The following is a 22996-nucleotide window of genomic DNA, read 5'->3' as shown; positions in this document are numbered from 1 at the left end:
TGTGATAGTTTTCCCATGTACTGCATAAAATAAAGGATAATAAAGGATAACTCAACTTAAAGATAAAAACTGTCCATCAAAATGAAGGAAAAAATACACTACATTAGACTCGATGTAGTCAGAGTACATCAAACTCTTTAATACTTAACCAAGAAGGGCTCTGGCCCATTGGAGCGTCTCTGTGCGTCACTGAGGGCTGTGTCTGGCCCGTGTTAAAACACTACAGAGCTGCGCGCAATGCCCGGGCCCCCATTGTTGAGCTGGAATGCACCATTTTCAATCAGACCATCGTGAACTTTGAAACTCAAAACAAGTCCATAATTCACAGAGCCTTGGGAGCGTTGCCGTCACATGTGCATCAACCAACATAATTTATGACTCTATTTGCATCAGCTGCTTGATCTGGTTGTGCAACGCTGCACTTAAGTTAATGAGATCCCTGCGAAAGATTAGCAAGGAGCTCCCAGTGTAATAGCGGCAAGGCTGCGCTGCGGCAGCAGCGGCGGAGGAGTTTCAGGGAAATATACCCATTACAATCTCCCTCCCGTCTCACACTGGCGAACCGGCCCCTTTCGGCTTAAGTCGTTCAAATTGAATAATGATGTCAGCTAATATCATGCGTAAAGATGCCATCGCTCAGCTCCGCGTCTTGCAGAAGAACAGAAAGCCGCCTCCAAGGGGACAAATAGTGTGTGTGTGCATGTGTGTGTGCGTGCATGTGTGTATGTGTGTGAAAATTCTAATTGTATTATCCCTAACACCCCAGTGGCTGCAGGACTTTGCAGGTAGAGTGCTGCTGTCTCACCTGATGTAGTGTGGGCGAATGGCTCCGATTAACTGGAGCCTCCTGCGAGTCATGTTGTGGTTAGTGCTGCTGGTGGTGGCCATACTTCACAAATAATAAAAATACTGCCTGGGATATATTGGAAAATGTCATCGGGTACAGTTCTCTTCACTATTCATTGGAATTGAATAAGGTCTGGGTATTCAAGAATCGAAGGTAGAGACACAAACAGCCACAAACTACTGGTGTCTGTAGAGAGAGAGAGGCCATGACCCCACACACACAACCTTGCCTCAAGATATTTGCAGGATTTACCAAATTGCAATCCCCCAGTGTCAGTGCTGCCCTGTTGCATTGTCCCTGGTTTGAACTGTTCCACCATGCCACACAGCAGAACCTCACAGAACGTCTGTTTGAACATTAAAGGCCTTCTTTCTCGCGCCTAAGCGTCTCTGCCCTGCGGTTGAACACACCAATCAGGTGAAGAGGTCTCCAAGCACCTATCAATGAACATAAACCCTGTGTTACCCCACATACACACCTACACACTCTTAACGGGATAAGGTTTGGACCAGTGTGTTTCTTTGTAGCCAATGTTGTTCGGCCACATCTCTTTGGAGAGAGTGACTTATCTCAGGTGGCATCCCCCCCCCCCCCCCCCCCCCCCCCACACACACACACACACACACACACACATTGAGGAACGTTATTCAAGGTCTTTTACGACTCTGGCCTCTGTTTGTGTTGAGGCTGCATGTTCTCCCCGGGTTCACGCGGGATGCTTCCACAACACATACATGCAAGATGACAAACACTGCTGCCCGCGACCAGGGCAAGTGCACTAGGAACTGGAGTCTGCTCCCTGGCGCCACAATGCTCCTGGCGAGGCAGGATGGATTAAATGCAGAGACTGAATGTCCCCACAGAGATGAATGAAGTGTGTCATCTTCTTCTATTGGTTTACCCTCATGTACAACATACTCTAGTCTATAAAATGTTGGAAGGAACAGGGGTCCCAAGGAAGTGATTGAGCATATTAGCTAGTGAGTATGTACATATTTAAGTATGTTACGTTTGGAGACTTGCCTGAGGTGTTAAATAGAGTATAGAACAGGAAGGAAACACAGTGGGAGGAGGACAAAATATAAATATATTTGTTTTGTGAGGGGTGCACAACTTGTAACCATCCAGGGGAAAAAAACCAAGGTTGTTATCATGGGCGGCTGTGATAAGCGAATGAGGGGCTCCCCGATGTAATTGGACCTTGGAAAGACGGAGCTGAGTTTGCTGTTGCCCCCACACGGCCCACCCTTGGGTCCAGGGCAAGTCTGCCTTTAGGTCTTACTTCTGGAGTTTAATTATGTTTTATTTTGTTTTGTTTTTCGCTATAAAAGGCAGAGCTGGGCCACTCGCTGCCATCTGTTATGGCCAGTTGGTCATTGACAGGAGCAGAGCAGCGAGACTGGTCAACCTGCCTCTGCATTAACCTGATTAGAGTGATGTCCACCCCAGGCCCCCGAGGGGAACTGTGAAGACAGGCTCGCTGTGCACTGCTTCTTTAACACACACACACACAACCACACACACTCGCACACACGCAAACGCACACCTTTTCACCCATGCATGCACAGTTAGCATATAGTAATGCACACAGAAACAAACATGCGAACACACACACACAAACATGTGAAGCTTGCGATTTTCAGGATTGCTAATTGTCTCCATGCAATCTATTTGAGGGTCCGCTACCAATGCAGAGGTGTCTAGAAACAACATGGATGAGAGAAGTAACACAGAGCAGTGTATGTCCTGTCCATTGCTTCCTTTCACCTGGCGCTGAACCATCTCTGATCAAACTTTAAACATAGGACTCACAGGTTGGAAATATCCGCTGTAAGTATCACTGAAAATATCCAAGAAGAAACTAGGAGGCACTGTGTTTTACATGGAAAAGACTAAAATTGTATATTAGATTAAAAAAGTATTCTCTCAAGATAAGTTCAAAACAAATCTCCAACTCATAATATTATAATACCGTGCTTTATGTTATTCATTATTGATTGAGTCCACTGATGTGGTTTTGAGAAAGGATTAAGCCTTCTCTGTTCTCAGGCCATAGACAACTGAGGACTACCCGTCCTTTAATGTCATAACATTATAATTATGTATTTGAAGTCAGTTGTTGATATCAATTTCAATAATTTATATTTCATAACCTGCTTTTATTAAAAATGTTCTATGTTGGTACGTATCTCGTTTGATCTAGAATGCTTCTCTAGCTAAATGATACTGGTTAAGTGTAAATTACGGCATTATCAGCTAATGTTGTTAATGGCTGGCTTGCTTCTTCAAACACGTTCCACACATGGCTCTATCCAGTACCTAACCATATCTTACATGGAATGGAGGCAGAGCAGAGTTGGATTTAGTCTACAATTGTACACAAAGGAAATATATTTGTACTGTTAAACCCTGTAAAAAATAGTTTTTTTGACAAATCCAGGCAGTATAAGAGAGAGAGATGAGTTCAGGGGATACAGGTGTGACTGTATGGCTTCATGGCACAATCTCCAGATCTTTCAACACATTTTCCATCCAACAGAGAGAAAAAAGAGAACATTTAAATGCTCCATACTCCAGCGACTGCTAGAGTAAACAATAGGACCGATTGAGTATGTAAATGCTCTCTTAAAAAAGCGGTACAGGGTGTTTTGTAAGAGGGTTAAAGGACGTTTCCTCAACCCCAAAAGTGTCTGCAGGGTTAAGATAATAGTATGTGGCACACACTGTTGCTGGAAAGTAGCATGAGTGGTTTCCCTTTTGGTTATTGTTTTTTTCTATTGACATTTCAACTGTGTATAGCAGACATGTTGTCCATACACATTGATACTAATGTGCAAACGCTATCGTTTGGCTTCCCTTATGATTTTCATTCAGACTGAGGCACAGGCAGATTCAGGAGGATCGTGGCTCTGCAAAATGAAAAGCAATCAAACAGCCATCAAAACAACACCGTCAACAGCTAATGAATGGATTGGGCTGAATCTGTGAATCTTTGGAATCAGAATAAGGAATGCATGACTACACCATTTAGCGCTGATAGACATTTGTTGGATTGTAAGGTAGTGAAAAAATTGTGTAGCATTCAATATATATACGTTGTTTTAAACTGGAAATGGAAATGTTTCACAGATTTATGAGGGAAGTAATTCTGAGGTAATTTTATTTCATTATTATAAATTTATTGTGTGAAGAATAGTAAAAGGGTGGGTTATAAGGCTTTAATGCTGTTGGAATGACATTCACATTCATAAAAATGAAAGCATTTTTGTGTATAGCATTTATTCATTCTGCAATACCTAGGCCCACTTTTGTTTCAGAAACATTAAGAAAAATAAACAGAAGGAATACAATTTGAAACTAATACAATGCCAGTAAAGAACATCAATTAAATAATAGGATTGTGGGCAGTTTTGTCGGCACTAAGTAAATATACATTACGTCACAGGACCATCCCAGTACATGTACATGCCAATCCTACACTTAACCTCATTTCATTAAGGAATGCTTGTCTTAAAACAAAATAATTAAACAATAGCATGTGTTCTTTGTTTTTGTTCATATTCCCGACTTCCTCAAGTTGCTACGAAACAACCGGTGCATTCAGCTTCAGACAGAATACCAGACTGTTATGGGTCCTGGTGCAGCTACTGTGTTCCCTGTTCGATATGAACAAGGAGCCAGCCTCGAAACTAATAGTTTATAGCAACAGCAGATAAGACGCTATGGGCTTGTTAAAAACAACAATAACAACAAGATGGTGTTCCAAGCTACCTTCACAATAGCTATCAACTCGTACTCACTTTGTAAACTCACTATAATCTTTATTTATTTTTCATTGTATGTACAGTGTCGATTATCTGAAGACTGTAGGCGGACATGTTGAATGGTAATGATTGATAAGCACTTCTCCACTAATATCATTCTTCCCTGCACACACAATAGGCCTTGTATCCTGGGGTGCCAGCCATTATATGAAAAGGTAAAGCTTTGTATGAAGTACTCCTTCACGTGGTAGTCTGTTCCTGAAGGAGCTCTCTCCCTTCAGATCATCTTCTATTGTTAGAAAGCCTTTCCGTGTCCATGTCTCCTGAGTCCATTCAGTTGGATGGTTGACATGAATACACACACATATTAAAGACAGTAAAGCATTTGTCTGTACACAATTCCGTTACATTACGTCGAGGATGAAATGCATTGCAAAACATGTCACAGTTACGTGGAAAAAGAATGGTTTTAATGACAGAATGGTATAGGTTACAGAATCATTTAAAAGTGGTAAAACACAGCCGCTGTTCCGCCGAAACAACGCCTTTTCTTCTTGAGCAACAGGTGTTAAATGAGTGGAGATTAAATGATTAAAGTGACAGCTGGGAAGTGAATGAATACAGGGCAGTTTAACAGAGGCACTGCATTGTCTACCCTCGGTCACAAAATGCCATAAAGGGTCCTGCCACACTTGGCCTCTGAAAGGACGGGCCTATTAAATGTCAATTGGTCGCTCCTTTCACTCGTGGCAGAAATCAGCAGTTGGTTTACACCATTAGAGACAGTGCTCTTTATCTCTTTATCAGTTGTATATTTCGGTCTTTACTATACACACATTTATCTTTTCAACTACAGATATGTGCGTGGAATAAGCTGGTTTATCTATCTCATCAGATAGATATCTATGGGGATTTTTGGTGTTTTTTTTGTGACCCCATACACAACCACACCCTATCTCACTGTCTTTTCTTTCTCTCTTATCCCTCTTTTATCTTTCCTTCTAAAGATCTTTCTACATATAGAGATATATGAAGATAAAGATGGGTGATATAGATCTAGATATCTGTGTGTGGTAGTGTGTGTGCGTGTCTCTCTGTACTGCCTCTCTGTGTATTTAATAGTGTAGTCAGCAATTGAGATGAAAGCTGCCGATTAAATTTGATCCAAAGGAGGTTGCATCTGCCAGTAGAACAGATACTGAGTGACGTTGTATTTTCAAGTTGCTTCAAGTATGAGCACTGCACGCCCTGGAGACTAAAGAGTCAATAATAAAAACCCGAAAGGCAAGTTATTGTTTTGTGGCCTTTGTTTGGTTGTCTCTGAAAAATACACAAAGTCGAAAACGGTGGAAGAATATGCAATGCATGTTACTCTTGTGATTTATCTGTGACAGAAATACATTCAGGAATACATTAGAGGAGGGATAAATGATCCGTCATCAATGTATTACAGTGCATATCTTCCACTTCCACCCGGTCTGGAGTTATCTAGTAAGACCATTGCTCTAAAGTACATGAATTCCTCTTTGCAAACATAGCATGACCATAAGAATTTCAGTTTGAGGCCTAGACACATCTGAACATTTAGATACCCAATATTGCCCAATACACGCACGCACATGCACACACGCACACACGCACACACACACACACACACACACACACACACACACACACACACACACACACACACACACACACAGACACACACACACACACACACACACACACACACACACACGCGTTGTATTGTGCAGCCCAGAGCTTCACCACTGATCATATCACACAGCTGAAGGTAACACTTTGTCTCAGAATGACTAAAGATAACGTTGTCCAGTGTTTATGTGTGTGTATAGCATGCATACAGCAAACATGTGCGCTCACATCTCTGCATGTTTGTGTGAATCGGGTCACCCCAGCTGTATATTGACCTTCCCTGTGTCATCCAAGACCTTTGGCCCTATCTTGCATCCGGCGCAATTGACTTTCTACGCTGACGCATGTGTCGTTGCTAGTTTGCAACTGGCGCAGAGCGTTCTTTTCCCTCCACCGCCACGCGCCTGTAAATTAGGGAATGATCTTGCGCCCCAAGGGGCGGTTCGGTGAAAAGAGGAGGCGTGTTCTGGCGCAAACGTTCCCTGGTGCTATTTTGCAGTTTCAGAAAACAATTGCGCCACAAACCAGGAAATACCTGGTTTAAAGTCAGTGGCGCGTTGTTCAGATGCTATTTTAAGGGCGCATGCATAATGTTGCTTGTGCACCTCGCGCATACACTTTGCTTCTCTCATCCACCTAGCCACACATTCTTGGTAAATTATTTTACCAAGACTGCAAACGCGCTGTCAAAATATCAACTTGTCAGATTCAAATGCGCTCATGGCTCTTAAATGGGATGGGAGATGGCACTCTCATTGGTTTATTGCACGTTACGCCCAAACCACACCTACGGGTAATTAGGCTACTTCAGACCAACCCTTTATAGACTTGCTCCTTTGCCATTCTCTCTCCGTCCGAACACCTCAAAGATGCGGTGCATTGATCCCTCTGGGATTGACGCACAAATGGAGCTTGATACTCACGAGGAAAGATCAAAATGTGTAGTTTGTGACGTCACTCTGTTGTCCACTGAGGCGTTAGAGCGTTGGAACAAGCTGCACTGATGGAGGCGAGACTCAGAGGGTGGGAATTAATGTCCTATACAAATCTCTCTCTCTCTCTCTCTCTCTCTCTCTCTCTCTCTCTCTCTCTCTCTCTCTCTCTCTATATATATATATATATATATACAGAGCTGCAAACTCTCACACATTGAACTTGAGCCTCACGCATATCGACCCACTTCACACGCACTCACTCCACACCTCCTATTTCTTAATCTGTCGAATGACGCACTCTTTAGCTGCAAATTTCCAGCATGCTTTGAAAACATTTTGGACACACTCCCCTAGTGCTTTAAATCAGAGTCTTTGAATTAAAAACATCGGACATGTGGTGATTATTAGCCTTGTTAAACTACTACCACTTATACAGTAGCTGTTGTTAAATGTAGTTTAGAATTGCAAAGTCATGCAGCAGTTATCCATTGATGAAAGCTTTGCTCTGGGAGGCGACCTAATGTTTGTGCTACAATTAGAACTGCTATTTGGGCTACTTGTAGGCTACATCAAAATATGTGTAGCCTACTATTCCTCCAAATCGTAATTTTAAAGTTGAAGGTTTATAAATAAGTAGATGTCTGAAAAGTCAAGAATGGATAAAGAACTCTTCGGTGTGCGGTGGTGACCCTGACGGCCCCACAAACATGTGCCAAACAATTTCACTCCCAAGGTTTTCTTAAAAGTTGGTAGCAGCACTGAGTGTTTATTTTTTTTATATATATATATATAACTCTGCAGAAGCCCTGCCACATAGGTTATCATCACAGCTGGAGGGTCTACCTCTCACTGCTTGGCTCAGGGTCTACACACATGCACACACTCACACTCACCCACAAACACAAAAAACGCGCGCACACACACACTCTAAAAACCAACAGACACATAAAATGGCACGGCCTGTTTCAATGTTTTATTCACACATACAGAATCTCTTTTTTTGTTTGCTCTGTTTATATGGGCTTTTTTGACTGTCTGCCTGGCTGTAGCAAGCATCTCCTCTCCAGGCCTATGATGTTTGAAGTTAAACAAACCCATTATGCATTCAAACGACACACTTGCACATATGCGCGTGCGCGAAAACATTAATTTATTGTATCTGTCTTTTTCTTTACTACATGGATGTCACCCACATCATTTGCATATTTATAGTCATCTTTATATGTTTATTATTATGCTCATGCACCGTGCAAGGGGAAAGGCAATAAATGCAGGGTGCATTTTTCTATTTACGCTATTCAACCATTGTCTTACATTTTGACACATGAATCGAACATTACGTTGTGTTGTACGTCGTGCCAAACAACACAGCCCAAAGAATAGCCACCAAGATTATCAAAACGAAGAGCAGCCATCTTTAACAGAGCATGGGGATCACGCACGGCACCCTGTCATTTCTCCCTGTGACTGTGAGACGCGAAAAGAGCACCCGATAAAGACATGAAAGGAGTGAATATCCTGAGTGACAGCTCGTGATTAGTGAAGAAAGCTCAGTGGGGGGTAGGTAGTGTCTGGTAATATTTCTTCTACCAGCCGCCACCTCGCTGACAGGGTCATGCGCTCCATTGAAGGAGAGTCAGGCTGGATGAGCAGGGTATTGGCTGCTGCCTACCAGCCTGAGGAGTATTCTGGCTCGGGGTGTGTTTAGGGTGACCGGTTTTTCCCGCTTTATGCGGGACTGCACAGCCTCTTTTTTATCGCGCGCCCCACATAGTGAGGCTATGTCCTGCATTTTGATCGGATTCTGGATTTCAAAAAACCCAAACCACCGCAGGACGGACTCTTTTCTGAAATGGGTCTTTTATACAATGGCTGTGAAGAAAGCAGGGAAGGCTTTCATCATGGGGCTGTGTTGGACGTCAATCATATGCGCAAATGCGGGTCGAGTGCAGGGTTACCCGTCCCCGTCTTCCCTGCCTGCTGCACTACATCCCATGCGGAAAATTGCCAGCCACCAAAAAGTAACAAGCTTTGCGGATTTCGGATACCACAAAGAAAACGAAATGCAGCTACAACAGAGACTGGGGAGCTACTTATGACTGGGTGAAGGTTGCTCAAGGCGATTTTCAGAGCTCAAATTTTTGGATATCACATGGGGGGGGGGGGTTACGACTTGAAACTACAGTCACCTTAGGTGTCTTATATGCACTTACTGTATTGTGCGTTGTACGTCCTGGCACTTAAAAATAGTGCTTAACATTTTGCAGCGTCTCATCCTAGCTATCCTTGTTGTGTATGGGGAATAGGTTAACCCAGCAACTGTAAGTGCTTGGTACTTGTTGCTGTGAATATCTTCACTGTACCGACAGAGATATATTATTGTTTCTCTTTCTTCTGACAAATGTACTTATTGTAAGTCGCTTTGGATAAAAGCATCTGCTAAATGCCCTAAAAGTAAATGTACATTTTATATGGAGGAAGCAGTCAGAAGCAGCTATTTTTGGGAGTGCCGGTGGGGGTGGGGGTGGGGGTAGGAGGGGCAACTTCTAAAGGTACGCAGGACCACCTCAGATGAGGAGTTGTGCTGGATGTTTTGAGAGTAGTCATAGTGGAACTGTAGTACTGGTAGTTGCTAGTGGATTTCTGCCGGTTGTACTGCCCCTGGAGCAGGTAGATGAGTAAAGCTTGGTACAAAGGCCCATTTAACTTGTGTTAACCCAGGCTGGCCTCGATGGGCACTGTGGGAGGGGCTTTTTTGGCAGTGTTTTGGACGCTAACATCCATATCTTTGGATGGTGGAGGGAAGTGTAGACCCCAGAGGAAAGTGTAGAGGAACATGCCGTGAAGATGGAAATTCCACACAGAAAGCCCGCAGGTGTGTTTGACCCAGGACCACACTGCTGTGAGGCATTGATGCTATAACCACTCAGCTCCCTCCTCCACAGTCCACAGTTAACGCTGCAGAGCACAGAGAAACACTATGCAGATCCTATTTTGTCTCCATTGCAATGCAATTGATACACAAAATCAACACATTCATGCCATTTCTTTTTGAAGCCAAGTGATTATGCTTAACCAACGCAATAGAAGACCCAATAGAAGTACAAAAACTGGTTAGGGCTATGGGAAGGACACATCATATGCATCGAAAATCAGAAAGGAACAGGGGCTCTGGGCAGGTAACGTCTTTATGTACCTTGCTTCTAGGTCCTCTATGCAACATTGAACAAATGGAGTATTTCTTATTATTTGATAAATCCTTCCTGGAAATGATGCAAAATGCCCCCGAAACGAGAGGGAGCAGAAAAGCCCTTGTTTAATTGGTATACGCTGCAGCACATACATCACGAGTATTAACCATTATTACATTCATAGCAGTCTACAGTCGTAAACAAATGGAGGTGGTTGTGGTGGAAGCACTACCTGGAGGCTGAGAGAGGATCACAGCTGAGGGCAGAAGGCAGCTCTGGAAGAAAGTCCCGCTTTAGTTCTTCTCTGCAGCTGGACTACTGGAGTCCAGGAGAGCTGGACTCCAGCTCTCCTGAAGCAGATGCTAGGAGATACCAAGATGGCTGGGTTTGAATCTTCAAAGTTGAAGGCCAGTGTATATTGTATGGTATATACCGGCATTTTTCGGATACTCACAAAACCTTTCTCCGTCTTCACCAAGGTAGTGATTGCCTCCAGTGGACACGCGGATGGTAACTAGCGTCGTCTGTGTTTCCAGAGAGATACTCAAAATACACGATGTCCACAATAGCTCCATGCTGCTTGTTCAAAGCTAACTATGCTATTTTCTGACTCTGCCTTCAAAATAATACTGAAAAAACTGGTGTAAAATTAAACTCAAATTCAAGTCCTGTTCTTTTTTGTGACGCAAGACAGGGAGAGCGTATGCTAACACAGCGGTCTAGGTGGACATGATGAGCTCCTTCCTGTCAGCGCTGGATGCGAATGGATGTGTTGGATAGAGGGTCAGGCCTTGTTCTGACACCTAAATACCACAGGTGTCAGAATGGTGTGGTGCGTTTTCATATAGGACATTGCTCATTCTAACTCTTTGTCAACGACTTGTGCTATCTAAAAAATAAGGATCACACGGTTGCCATGGATCGTAACCCCCTAACAACAGCACCCCCCCCCCCCCCCCCCCCCCCCCCCCCCCCCCCCCTCCCCCACCCTTGTCCTTCCTAGAACTCAGCCCTAGAACGATGGATTCTTGATTTCTTAAGTGTTCGAATTAGAGCTGGGACATCGGGTTCATTTAACCGTAACCTCCCCACGCTCAACAACACCATGTGCAGGTGTGTATCAGGGCTTCTCGTTGTGCAAACCTATTAGCTGGACAAATCACTGATTCCCAGAAAAAACAATTACAAGGCTGAGATGTAGCTTGTGGTCTGAAGGGAAATGCACAAAGCAGCACACCCGGGGCCCCAGGGAGAGTGGGCTTCTAGTGTACAACCTGAACATTTGAGGGTCTCTCAGACCTGCCAGAGAGGCACCCGGATGCAGTTGGCATGGCCTTCACAGCTAGTCTCCTGTGCGATTGATAAATAAAGAGACAGAACTGAGAGGAAGAGCGCTTTCTCTGTCAAGGGAATTATTTTTCCCTTGACAGAAGTATAATGGAGACATGGGTTAATCGACTTATTCATGAATTAAAGCTCCTAAATCTTACTCTCAACGGTTGAAACAAATTCATTCCCAGACGTTTTCAATATTTTTACGATTTGTGGCATTCCCTTCTCTGTCAATTATTCAAACTGCACACAAAGTTTTGTCTGTGGCTATTAAAAAAAAGGATACTGCCGAACAACAAATGGGAAAATGTGAAGGAGACAGTTGTAACGATGAAAAGATAAAATGTAAAAAAGAAGGGACTTTGTTGAGGGGAGGAAGGAAGGAGATAAAAATGGATCTAAACCACGTAGGGGGGGAATTGGAACCAGGAATGGACAACAACCCACTGCAATTAGTGCTCTCTGTTGTGCATGGGTTCCTAATTAAGGAAACGGTGAACAGCATTGTGGGGATTGCAGAGTCGACGACAAGGGCCAGGAGATAAGCCTGTGGCTCTCCAATCCTCCCCCCCTGAGAACAGGGAAGCCATGGGGAGACAATTGCTCTATTCATGCTGAAGGAAGGGAACAGAAATCTACATTATTCATCAATGGGAAGGAGAGAGGAAGACAGTTGGAGAGAGAGAGAAGGGGAATGAGAGGGAGGAGATTAAGGAAGGAGTGGGGAAAGTACAGAGAAAAAAAGAGCTGGGGTGATGAGATAAGATATGGAGGTGCAGTGACAAATTCTTTGTGCGTGCATAGAACTATGTGGGTCTGCATAATCCCACACTGCACATAGATGTCAAGAACACAGTGACTGTACTGCAGTGCTGGTTCTAGAGGACACATCCTGGAGTGTCGAGCTATTGGGGAGTTGTCCCTCACTTACCGACGGGTTAAACTCCACTTGGCACTGGCTGTGAGCTCCTCGATGGATGACCATGTCATTTAACTAAAGTGCTTTTGGCTCCTCACAGTTTGTTTTTTTTTGCTCTTACCATTTTTGTCGATGTTCCGAAACCAAGCATGGGGGGTGTGTGTGTAAGTGTGAAAGTGTGTAAGTGTGTAAGGGTGTGTGTGTGAGCGTGTGTGTTGTTGGATTATTTTACGGGGTAAGTGGTCTATAAAAAATAGGCTGGAACTTCCATGTCTCTTTTTCATTGGAGCTTGTGCCATTGGAACATTCTCTTTCCAAAGGCTGGTTTCCAACGTGATGTGCAACCTAAACGACAGAATAGGTTTGTCAATATGACCCAAAACAACCCATATGTCTGCTGGTCCAGCTATCCACTGGCCCAAGAAAGTGCAAACGTCCTGTATTTCAATGTTGTCTGCCATGCAGAATCGATGATATTCGTTATATTCTCTGTGGAAATGCAACATTCTAAAACGGTTTCGCCATTAAAATGCACTTGGATGAAATTTATAGAAATAAATGTTCATTCTATTTTCGGAAACTTCTGTCAGTGAAGGAATATGATGTTTAGTCTGTTAGTAAATGCGTTTTGTTTTCTATTGTTGCCATGGTGAGTCATATGGATGCTGCTATGCCTGAGAGCCCGTAGCTTGCATGTTTTTTGAATCAATGTCCTTGTGCTGTGTAAGTCCTCTGAGCTGCTATGTTAAGTTTTATTTTATGTAACTGAAGATATTCTTTCAATAAAAACATAGATTTTCGAGTGACCCAGGGAGGACATTTATACTTCTACTTTGGGACTCACTAGAACATCGTGTTTTTGTGGTGCACAACAGGAGTTTATGTTTGCTTTGCTTCTGCTTATGGAAACCCTCCACAGCGCTACGTTGCTGTACTTGGCCCCCTTTTGGCCCCCTGTTTCAATGAGTGATCCCACGGCGCCCCCTGGGTGGTGGTCTAATGGCCAAGTTCCTATCTCTCTCCATGGACCTTAGATTTGTTTGTTTGATGCAATGCCTTTTATTTTCGATCCGTTTCAATGGCGCATTTTGATGATGCTTTTTGCATCACTTCCTGTAGGGTAGAGCCCCCAAATTGAATATCATATGAGTCCTTGAGGCCCCTCTAGCTCTAGAGTCTCTAGCTCACTTCCACATGTCCTTGACCCCAAGGTCCCCTACTAATTACATCACTTCCTGTAAGGTTAGATAACAGTATATTATCTACTAATTTTAATAAACCTTGATTACCTGATTCATATGAAAGAGACCAGTCATCTCTATCTTACTCTAAAGTCATTCTGTGGCCTATGAATAGTGTGTTTGCCTCACTTATTGTTAGTAAATCACCCCCATGTTGATCTTTTTTTAAAAAAAAATTATACCCGTCTGCCATTTACTTTATCGATTGCATTTGTGCTTCAAAAACCTTTTAGAGCTGTATTTATCGGTCAAGATTATCTTAATGGACAAAATGTATTTACAAGAGGAATCTTTTGAACAGATTTCTTTCAGTTGAAAAAAAGCAAACTTGAACTTCCTTTGTGCCCCACAAAAACACGTCGTCCTAATCCATCCGACTGAAGAATAACTGTCAGCCCCCGGTCACTTTTGTTTTGGAAGAACATCATGAGTTACACAAAATAATAACAGCTTAGATGACTACACAACGCAAAGACATAGATTTAAACAACATGCAATCTACTTGGTCTCAAGGCTAGCAGTGTCCATATGAATCACCATGGATACGATAGAAAACGTTGCATTAACTAACAAGCTAAACATCCCTTGCATTAATTGATCAAATACAAATTTATTGCTGGAATTGTTGTCAAAGTGCATTCTAATACCAAAACTATCTCAAAATGTTTTACTTTCCAAAGAGAATGTCACCCATTTCGTTTTGGAATACATCACATTGACATGCGTGACGTTTTGCTGTTTCTTCAGCCAGTCAGTAGGGGCCGCTGTACCAGTGAACGTTCATATGGGTCGTTCTGGTTCATATTGACTAATGGTCTATTCTGTCGCTCAGGTTGGAGGCTGCTCATTTAGTAAAAGTCTGCATACCTGGGGGCCCTCATTGGACTGTTGTGTTGATCTAAACCCCGACATGTCTACAGCTAGTGGGACCAGAGATCTTTCTCTCCACCTGCCTCTGAACAGACCCCACCATCCCCCCACAGGAATCCCTTGCGATCAATTTGCAGACCATGGCCTGGGGGGGCCGCGATACAGACGGACTGATATCCACCCCGCCTCGCAGGGCGTCCTCATCTACCAGCCGACACAGGGAAAGTTCACTTTACTGGAAATTGCTCCTCAAACGATTTTCAAACGGACATCTCAAGCTGCGGATGAAAAAAAGAAAAATAATGTTAAGGCCTACATGTCACACCAAGGGAAGTTCAAAGAGAGGCTGCCAATCAGAGGCTTGAAGAAGAAAAAAAAAAACACCCCCCCTAATTTTCTTTCTCGGGTGCTGGTCGACTGGTGTCTGATCTTGGTTCGATTTGCTGCCATGGGAAGAGCTGTGTGTGGGAAGCTCTGACAGTAGGTTCAGTGTCAGTGTAAAATGCTGACACTGAAATACACAAAAACACACCAGGAACTACCAAGATGGATGCCTGGACTAGATGGAGAGTTGTTCAAGGTTTTTAAGGTGTGGAATATTATTCTTCAAAATGATTTTCCTCTTATTATTGAAAGCTCTGGGCACTGTGTTTATATTTTTGTTTAGTATAAAGTAGGATGTTATTTGTGTTAAGGTATGGAATGATATATAACATAGTCTCACCTTGATTTATAATGCCCACATTCTTACAATTATTTAAACCATTGTACCAGTCAGTAAAATCTATTTGCAATTTCTTTGCCATTCATAAATGATTTGGCATTGCCTCACAGTGCATCTGAAGGATAGATACAAAGTCCAAGGGTCCAAATGTAGCTTTAAACATTATCCTTACTTCTTCTTCTCCTTGTCGTATCCTCGAATATCTTTGTCTGTCTTGTTTACTCCTCTCCTTATTTTTCTCATATAAATTGGTGACATAACTAACAACTCAATTCTGAAGAAGGACCTCATCCTTGAGTATATCCATGAGAACTGAACAGTAAACAGAATAAATGAACCTCCGTGCCAGGTTCTGGTCAAAAGCGGCCATTATTTACTTCCCCCTGCCTTCAGATTGAGGCGTGAGGGACAAGGAGGCGGTCTAGATCTCCATCTCTGAGCGAGGAAACAGATGACGGCGTGCCGCTAAGTGTTCAGGTCAAACCGTGGACAACGAGGCACGCTCACCGACGTTCACCGTATGATTAGCCTCCCAGCGCCGCAGACCGGGCGCCGCGCCGGGAGAATTTACATTGCCAATTGACCCGGACGAGATGAGTTTCCTCTCTCCCTTTCCATGTAATGCGTGATGTGAGCGGAGGAGTCATGCAGCAGTTCACAGGCCACCCTGGCTCACATCTAAAATCATGCAAGATTTCTCTTTGAATACATTTTTATTTACTGTTCGGTCAATCGTTCTGCCGTCCTCCTGCTTGTATCTGTTTATAATAGGTTTGGAGTAAGGTGTAATCTCTATTGTCTATTGACATAGATAATAAGGAGTAACGCCGTCCGTAGGCAGCAGTGCAACAAGGAGTAGGCGTCTTTGTCTGTTGTTTGTGGCCTTGTTAAACTCATTAAGCATAAGTTAATGTGGCTTTTTATGCAAATGACTGTTGTTTTAGCTCCTCTCGCCCCAACTGATTGGTCATTTACGTTTACAGTTTAGCTTGGGAGCCAAATAGCTTTTGGCACACTGGCTCTTCATAGTTTGGATATTACATCAAAGTGGATGCTCACATACAGCCATTATCCACACAGTCCAATGAATGCATTGGTATAAACAAATACACCAACGCACACACACATAGATACACACACACATACACACACCAAACTATCATTACACTTTGTACAAAGACAAAGTTTTGTGTTTATGTTTAGGAAACCAATATAGATTTTCAGTGCCTTGTCTCTGTGCCTTACTTTTTTTGGCTCTTGTTTGAGGGTTTATATTTGGTTTAGTCAGAAAGTTTTTGGCTCTTTTTCCGCAGGTAGGCATTGTGTCGGAGCAGTTTGACTTTCTTGGGAATGAAACACACATCACACATATCTTAATAGACAATAGACATCCCAAGGCCAGAATAGAGTTACACGGGTGATTAGTTGGGAAGTGTGACTGGCATTTCGTTAGTTTAACCTTCTGAGAATGATTTCTGCTTAAAAAATATATATTTGCCCTTTACATGAGTCACTTTACCAGGGCTGAAACTGCTGGTGTTTACAAGTGAGAACACAAAGTTAGTAATTTAAAGGTTGACTTAAATTTTCAAAATGTATTTGACAGCCCAGTCTAAACAGTTTCATGAATGTTATAGCTTTATAAATTCAATATATCTGTCTAACTTGGCAGCAACAAGTCACAAAGTGAATCACACAGCATCACAAATCGAACCACCAAAGGCTTATGTTGGTAATTTAGATCTCTTGACAGTATTAATCTTAAATAGGATTCTCTAAAGAATCTATTGAATCTATTTGGTTTGCAATGCAGGATATTTACGACTCAAATTTCAAAATATTGCATATTCTTTATTTTTTTTCGTGTAGCCATAATCAATACATATGCTGCTCTGATATGCTGACACAAAAAAGTGTGTGGGGGAAGGTGTGTTTGTGTCTGGGTATGTATCCATGTATCTGTGGGTGTGTGTGTGTGTGTGTGTGTGTGTGTTTGTGCGCGTGTGTTTGTGTGTGTGTGTGTTTTTGTGTGTGTGTATGTGTGTGTGTGTGTGTGTGTGTGTGTGTGTACATGTACATGCACATTCATATATACTGCTGAGTATGTTGCTGGCCCCCTTCTTTCCTGCGCATCGAGCGTTTTGCTAGCGAGACAAGGTTTTGATAGGAATGCCAGTGCAAATTATGCATGCTCTCCATTTCCATGAAGACAAGGAAAACACTCTATCTTTATTCTTTAGGCACACAAACACACGCACACGCCCGCACATACACACACACACACTCAAACCCACACCCAAACACACTCCATTCCTTGTGTGCAGGTGCACTAATGCAGCCTCTTATCGTTTGACACAGACCTTATTCGGCGAGAATAAAAGCAATCCTGTGCGGGTCCAGGCTCGTTGATCTTCCATAGTCTTCAGCAGCACAAGATGCCACTTTGTTTTCATGCGGCGATAGATACAGAACAGGGGAGGGCAAGGGAGAATCAACATTCGTCTGCGGTTCTCTCGCTTTCCTCAAAGAAAAGTTGTTAGCATCGCCTTGGCCTCGTAATTATTACGCATGGCACAGACCTTCTGTAGTTACTAGAAGTTACAGAAATGTGTGGTGGTATTTTTAAACGTCTTTTCTGGGGTGGTTTTCTGCCTTATTTATGGCTTGTTTACGTGTTCATTTGTTTATCCGTTTGATGACTTTAAAGTAAGCCCCAACATGGAGGTAATTGTCTGCTTCCTGATTTCCCTTTGAAGACCAAATTCATAAGAGTTCTTGAGAGGGATTATTCATAGTTTCCGTTAGACTTCATTATGCATCTCTCCGGTGGATTCCAATAAAGCACGTGTCCCAAGGCGCATCTCTGTTACACTATTGCTCTAGCTGTTGAAATTAAGGATCTTCCTCTGTTTACCTCCTCTAAACAGACTCTGCTGCGTTATTATTCATCTATCGCAGGCTCCCTCCTTGTAGCGGTTTCCAATGCTGCATCTGTCCATCTTCTTGATATTCAGCCAGAGGACTATAGCAACCCCACAGTGGAGGCAATGCAAGGGGAAATGTACGAGAAATATCCATTCACACTGCTTTTTCATTTTCGGTGACGTGTTTTGAGTGTGGCATCGTCCCTTGTCGGCGTACTGTTTGGTAGAGTCATAACTGAATACTTTGGGGAAGAGGCAGGGGCACTTTAGTCACAACAGAAAACTGAGTCATACCTTACATGGCGTGAAAATAAAGTGTGTCTTTCTTAATTGTTTGACGGTGTTGTGTGTTTCCTAAAGGAACCGACGCATCAGGGGAGAACGAGTCCTGCAGAGTGAACTAGTTCAGGTCCACAGACGCCTCGCTACACAGTCTATGCCCAGTTTGGTGGACTTCACCCTCAGAAGGACATAGTACCCAGACATAGTTTGGTTTCGTAAAGCTGGTTATCCGGGCACAGAGTGTACATTTAATTGGCAAAGCCCAACAGATGTATTCATAACATTGTGTGAGGCGCTGGTGGAATGGTTTCCTTTGTCTGCAGTTTGTTATGGGAACTTTTTAAAGATCTGCAATGGAAATATGTCCAAGAGCCTAAAACAAGTGCACAAATACATTGTGCTTGAGGGAGGCCTGGACATGAACAGAAATGCAATATATATCCAAGAAAAAATGCATCACACATGCCTTGCACAACTCTATGCATGGAAGAACATTTACCATTCTGCTTTCAAATCACTTGATGGCTTACATTGCGTTGCTTATTATAATTGAAGGCTTGGAAGAAATGGGCAGGATGGAACAAGTTGTCACCCTTGTTGTTGTGTCCTTAGTATCAGCCTTCTTTTTAAAAGAAATGATGATGACAACGATTTTTTCAAGTTTCATTAAGTGCAGATGGATCCCGGTGCTTCTGTTTATCTAAACGTTGATCGTAACTTGCCCTCACACGACATAGGTGTGTCGGAGCAACCGCCAGATAAAGAAAACCAGCTCAACCCGGCCTGCCTGTGCTCAGAGGGCTTCTTCATGATTTAGTAAGGCATCACTTGGCTTGATTTTAGTTGAGCCGCAGAGAGTTTTAGTTTAAATGTAGAGAGGGAGCTTCATATGTTACTGAAGATTGGAGGGGAACGGAGCTTCACTTTTTTTTTGTTCTCCTCATTTTGTTCTAGTCTGGAAACCAGACAAATCTCGCAAGCTCATGTTTAATTTGCTCTGCGGATAAGGTCTGGCTCCGCTCCCATACAAAATTATTGCTGCCCGGTACGTGATAGACCGACCAATCACGACCATTTATCTAATGTGAGGGGGGATAAATACGATGCCAGTGCAGAGCAGCGCCAAAGGGGCGTTTTCAACAAGAACAAAGATGGCTGCCGCTGATGTAGAACGGTCTGTTGATTCCATCGAAACAGTTTTCAACAAACAGACTGTATATTTTTAATAAAATAAAAACAAACAACTTCCCTTTCCTTGCTGTGGTTCCAATTGCGTCCAGAGCCATGTTAGTCTATACCCATTGGTGACGCCCTTTGGAAATTGAGAGGTTCCACACACTAATTGCAAGTCGTCTGGCGATGCCAGGCTAGTTTTGTTCTAGTGTAGTGTATGAACATAAACAAGTGATTATTTTCACTATCTAATCATGATGCTACTGCAAAAATAATTGAATCAGACAGCAGCTGCTTATCTCCATATCTCCATAGTGATCCAAAGAAGATTTGGTTTGTTTGCGTCCCAACATGCATTGTGTGTTTGGCCAGTGTGCAACACAGCTGCCCTGATGAGCAATTAAATTAATGCAGCCACATATTAAACCAGCCTTACACAAACAACATGTCATAAAATATTCCTAATTAAAAACAAAAACAGGAGACAGTAAAGCCTTGGTGTTGTTGTGCCCGAGGCTATAGCATGAAACATGGATCCGCCTTCTCCTCTCTACTCTTCACTGCTTCATTCCAAGGAGTGACAATGTACAACCCTCCCCATCATTATAGACCAATGCCTTCGTGTTCGGACTCAGAGACGTGTTCATGAATATATTTGTTAGGTAACGAGCATGAAATCAGTCGGCATTCACTGTCGCTTTGGCGCATGCCTCATTATCCACTCCTTAACCCAGATGACCGTCACTTATTTTACACTGGATGGCCATCTTCTCCATAACCACATGATAGTGTCACTAATGCTGCTCATGCATAAGTGTCTGGAGATCTTGGCACAAAACTGACTGGGAAGAAACAGGCGCAAGAATATAGTTGCATATCGACTTTGTTGTATTATTGTTTTTGACAGTTATTATGTCCTTTTCCATGTCAAACGCAGAGAAAAGACGTTGACAAGCAGGGAGAAGATGCAGGCCTTCTCTGCTGGAGTATTCCTGTGCTTTACTGTGTGATGGGGAGAAGAAGATTGTGTAACCGGATGAAAAACAGGTTGAGCCTTTAACTGTTGGTTCTGATGGCAGTACTTTGTCTCATTATTGAATACAATAAAAGTGCTACTTTTGCTTGTATTCCTGAATAAACAGATACCAAGTAATTATGGCTTCGGTTGTTTTACCTAATTTTGCGAAGCGTAAAATTTGTTTTTCGGATCCAATGAACCTTTGTTTGGCGAACGCTATTTCAGACTTGACAGTTGCATTAAGAGTTTTTTTCTGGTCTCATTATGGAGATCTGTAAGGAGTATGTGTATTGAAATCGAGTACCTTCTTTACAGCTCAGCAGGCTGAATCAGCAATTCTGTCTGAATCACAGTTCTCCAAAACAACTGTGGGTCTCCCACTAGCATGATAATAATCTTCTGTGTGTGTGTATGTGTGTGTGTGGGTGTGGGTGTGTGTTGCCTATGTCCATTACTTGTTATCTTTGTGTATTTTGTGTAGCCGGACTGTGTGTGTGTGTGTGTGTGTGTGTGTGTGTGTGTGTGTGTGTGTGTGTGTGTGCGTGTGTGTGTGTGCCTGCGTGTGCGTGTGCGCGCGTGCATGCGTGCGTGCGTGCGTGCGGGGGTGTGTGTGTGTGTGTGTGTGTGTGTGTGTGTCTGTGTGTTGACTCTCAAGTCCCAGGAAGGAGAAAGGGATCCCATGGCTTTTGTAAGGGATTGGTCAGAGTCACTCTCTCCAACCCCCTCCCCTCCCCCATCCTGCCCCCCTCTGAAACACCAAATAGGTTGCTATTACTCTCTCTCTTTCTATCTGTCCATCTTGCTCTCCCCCCTCTCTCGCTCTGACTCCCTCTGAAATCATAGAAGGCTTTTGATAAATTCTCCCTCGAAATGCTGTTAACAGGCAACAGAAAAGCGATTCCTGTGGAAATCGGTATGCAAGGGTGGGGAGGCTCACTGCCCCTGCAGGACCCGACACAACCATTTTTTAAGTGGTCTTAATGCATCGCCTGGCACATAAACCCTGAAATCTGACAGAAATGGCTGCAACTCTTTGCCTTTCAGAGGCAAGTCACCAACCAGTGCTGGATACCAGGGAACAATGGCAGTAGATTTGCAGTTGCAACTAGATCGAGTCAGTGCTTATTTCCCTAATATTTGCTTGTGAATATCCCATAAATACCCATAATTCCTTTAAGTTCCCCTGCCGATTCCCCATGTGTTATTATGATGGTGTATAACTTTATGTAAATCCCTCGTGCTTGTGTGTTTGGCCAATGGCGCCGCGAGCACCTCCTGTAATGTCAGTCTGCAGCGTCTGGTCGGCTGCTTAAAATGTGCTGACACTGAAGATAAAGCTTAACCATGGTGCTTTTCGATTTCTCTCCCTCGCTCTGACATATTTTGTTTGTAAAGGGATTATTTCTTCCTTTGCTCCAGGGAACAATTATAACATATTTAATTCAGATTAAGGGATGTATTGATATGCAAGTCTAACGCTTAATTTGCATTTCAGTTAAGATGATCTATAATGTGAATGGTGTGAACAAAGGCAAACCGATGAATAGCAAGTGCATGTGCCAGCTTAAGGAAGACTTTAGCTGTTTGTAACAACAAAATGAGCGAGAACCATCTCAGAGGAGATGCTGAAAGAGATACATTGTGAATTCCAATGATTCGCATTAGTATTAATTTATTTCCCTGAATCTAATAAAATGCTAAATGTGTTGCCTTAATTGTCACTTTGCAATTCATTAAGCATGTCTCCGGATGAGCATTAGATTGGGGTTTATTTAGCACACACCTGATTGGCAAGAAGTGAAGCTCATTCCGCATTTGCATTCCTCATCAAGTTAAAGTCACACACCTTACAATTTTTTTTAAAACCTGCCTGCTTTGGCTAAAAAGGCAGTAATTATGTATGGAGCTATGGGTCTAGACGGAAGCAGATTACGTCTGTTTAAGCTATTCATGGATCGGCTTCCCCGCATCTGGCCACCAGATTATGTTTGACCCACAGGATCAGCCCTTTTATTTTTTATTTTTTATCATTTGGTTGTAATTACAGTGGAAACGTGGATTGGGGGAAGCCAGACAACAACATTCAAGTATTCGGACACACGTTCTGCTTTCTTCAATTA

The sequence above is a fragment of the Pollachius pollachius genome (genome assembly GCF_949987615.1).
Source record: "Pollachius pollachius genome assembly, chromosome: 3".
Classification (NCBI taxonomy): Eukaryota; Metazoa; Chordata; class Actinopteri; order Gadiformes; family Gadidae; genus Pollachius; species Pollachius pollachius.
This window is presented reverse-complemented; position numbering follows the sequence as displayed.